At 36.4% G+C, this 3,511-nt stretch overlaps 1 non-coding gene across 1 annotated transcript; it reads left to right on the top strand.

Moving 5' to 3' along the window:
* Nucleotides 1–2,727: 2,727 nt before the first annotated feature.
* Nucleotides 2,728–2,833, top strand: LOC142523503 (small nucleolar RNA R71). The gene has a single exon (XR_012814693.1). It is a non-coding gene; the product is annotated as a small nucleolar RNA R71 (small nucleolar RNA).
* Nucleotides 2,834–3,511: the final 678 nt, after the last annotated feature.

Here is a 3,511-nt window from a genome sequence, read left to right on the forward strand (position 1 = left end):
TACCCCAAACATACTGAAAAAAATGCATATTGCAAACCACGAAAATAGGTGAAAGAAATCCAAAAACATAAACACTCTTTCGAGAGTCATTTTGGCACCTTTCACCCGTAAATTCCCAGTACGACCTCTAAACTTGACCAAATCACGAAACGGCCAAAAACATACCTTCCTAACTCATTGAGGTACTGTCCACTCCAAGGCCATGGGCTAAAAGCCAACCAATAACTCAAACCACCTCCTAAACCGCTACGCAAAGTTGCTGTAAAAAGGCAGCAATTCAGCTTGTGTCTTTTGTAGTGAAAATCCTGAATTTTATGACTATGGGCTTGAACCACCGCCCAGGACTCTTACCAACATCCTAAGGCATGGCTTGACCATGGTTAAGGGCTAAATGCCAACCATAAACCGAGCCAACACAGGACAATGCATCATACTAGCCAGAATACAGCATGCTGTGTCTTGAGATGTATTAACTTGTTTTACTGTCTTGGGTCGTTCCAATGGCAATTTGATCAACCATTGGCTCGACAGATACAGATGGAGTGTTGTATAAACCATGGCTATGGGCTATAGGCCAACCATACACACAAAACACCCAAAACCGAAAGTGTGCTCATGCAGAATTTTGAAGAAACATAATGCAGCTGTATTGTTTTGATGAAATTATGATGATCCATGAACAAACTTGGAAATGACTCCTTAGCCACATCCTAGACATGCTAAGGGAGGGTTCAAACCATGGCTACAGCCCCTAGGATCGCCAGGATTCGCAACACATCCCTTAGACAATCAATGACAAAAATGTTTGACACAAAGCTGTAACTCCTTGAAATGTTGCTGTCAATTCTTGGTTGTGCGTGTATGGACTTGAACCATTGCCTCAAAAACACCCTAACACATTCTAATTCATGCCTAGTATCAGCCATGTGAGCCTGGAACCGAGAAACATCCTGAAATCAACAAAACTTAGCAAACCCATGAAGTTGGAAACAAAAGAGTTTAGGAAAATCTGTGCACATTTTGCTTGGTAAACCTTGCTGCAATTTCGTGATGTCTCATGATTCTTGATCATATATTGTTTTAAAATAGCTAGTATAACTTGATTGAAGAGCAAAGAAGTATATATACATGCCTGGAATTTGTTTTGAAGAAAACAAATCAATACGACGCGACGGAACGGCAGTCGAATTCTTTCCTCTTGTTTTTGCTACTGTTTTTGCTGTTGCTTTCACGATTTTTCAGCAGATGTTTTCTTCTGATATTTCGTGCATATGTGTGTAGGGTATGTAGGTAAGGAAGAGGAATGTTAATGGTGGGGTTAAAGGTGTCTTGAGTGCATTTAGGGGAGAGTTACAAGTGATGAAGTTGGATGGAGTTTGAAATACACTTTCATTCCAATTTTCTGCCGATCCCTTTCCCTTATTCTTGCTGCTAATTTATTTTATTGTTGCTGATATTTTTGAGTATATAGGATGTAGGGGGTGTTATGTAAGGGAGATGAGGGTTACAAGAGTTGTTAAAGATGCCATAAAATGCATTAATGTGGGGGTTACAAGTCAAGAATTTGAATGGGTTTGGAATTGTTTCTTATTTCCTACTGCATGCACGGTTTTGTTGTCTATAGGTTGAGTAGAAATGAGGTCTGTTAGTGCATTTAAATTTACTACCCATTAGATAATTAAAATGAGAAATGAATACCCCATGATTGTAATTAGGAATTGTTGGAATGGAGAGTTATCCACCTTTGAATATTTTAAATGTTGGACCCAAAATTATTACTTATTTGCATGGTATTTTATTGTTACATCATGTATGTTAATTGCTTAAGGTTTTAAATACTCATTCTACATTTTAATGAATTTACACCTTAATTTATAATGACCTCTTGCATGGCATTGCATGAATTTAACTTTACGCATTTAAATACTATGTTTAATTTCTTGAATACTTCATACTTAGATTAAGTCATCTCTCTTGTTTACATATTTAATTTAAGCTTTAATTAAATATTGAACCTAAAAGAATTTATTTACCAACTTAGCTCTAATTAATTAAATAAATTCTAAAACATTCTATTTCTTTAAATTAAATTATTCCTTGACTTAAATTAAATTTAGGAATGTCTTTCTTATTATTAATCTTATCTTTAATCTTCAAACTCCGGTCCGTCCTCGCGTATTTAACTGAAAAAATAAAACTAAACTTTTGCTTTTAAAATAAATAGTTATGACTTGTCAAATATCAAAATGAATTAGACTTTTCATATATATATATATATATATAAATATATATATATATACATAAAAATCATTTTTAAATTTAAATAGTAATAATTATGCATGGCTTATACATAGTCTGATTTTCGGGTCGTTACAATTTCCATCTTGACAGTCCTTAACATAGTGTTCTCCTCCGAATTTTTCACAAAATATCTCTTGAAGACGCATAGCCATGCCACCCATATTCAACCCTTCCAACTTTCTGTTCAAAACATCAAGCTGTGCAGTGATAGCAGAAAGGTCAGTTACCTAGTGGAATCCTGCACTTCTCCGCCGCTTGTTCCTTTCAGATTGAGGATAATAGCTATTAGCAGTCATCTCCTCTAACAACTCATATCCTTCCTCAGCAGTTTTTCTCAAGAGGTTTCCACAAGCAGCAGCATCTATCATAATACGATTAGGAGTAATTAAGCCATAGTAAAAAGTTTGAACAACTAACCCAAGTGGCAGTTCGTGATGAGGGCATCTTCGTAATAGATCATTGAAACGCTCTCATGCTTTATATAAAGACTCCTACTCGAATTGAGCAAATGCAGTGATGTCTGCCCGCAGCTTCATGGTCTTAGATGGAGAAAAGTATTTAATGAGAAATGCTTTCGCCATGTCCTCCCATGTGGTAATCGAACCTACATGTAAACAATTTAACCATGCTTTAGCTTTGTCACGTAAGGAGAAAAGAAATAAACGCAACCTAACAACATCATCAGAAACTCCATTAAATCTAAAAGTATCACAAATTTCAAGAAAATCTGCGATGTGTGTATTTGGGTCATCTACTGCAGATCCTCCAAACTGGACTTTATTCTGAATCATCTGAATTATAGCTGGCTTGATTTCGAAGTGATTTGCCCGCACAATAGGCCTCACAATGTTGGGGTGTGCACCATCCAAAGAAGGTTGGGCATACTCCAGCATTGGTATGCGGCGTGGCATCTCAACATGTCTATTCTCATGATGTTCCTCCTCATGTTTGTGCTCGTGCCTCTCCATCAGTTCCTTCAAACTATGCTGTTGTCTTCTTATGTGGAAAGTTCTTTCAATTTCAGGGTCAAACTGCTCAAGCTCCACATCAAGTGACTTTGGAATGTACTGAAAGAGATATCTGTAATAGAATATGGAGATTTAATTTAATAAAAATGAAACAATGCTAAAGAAATAACTAAAAATAAATTGTGAATTAACAGTCCCCGGCAACGCCGCCAAAAACTTGATCGAGCAAAACTTGCACTGTG

Source organism: Primulina tabacum, chromosome 13 (genome assembly GCF_025594145.1).
Source record: "Primulina tabacum isolate GXHZ01 chromosome 13, ASM2559414v2, whole genome shotgun sequence".
In the NCBI taxonomy this organism is placed as follows: domain Eukaryota; kingdom Viridiplantae; phylum Streptophyta; class Magnoliopsida; order Lamiales; family Gesneriaceae; genus Primulina; species Primulina tabacum.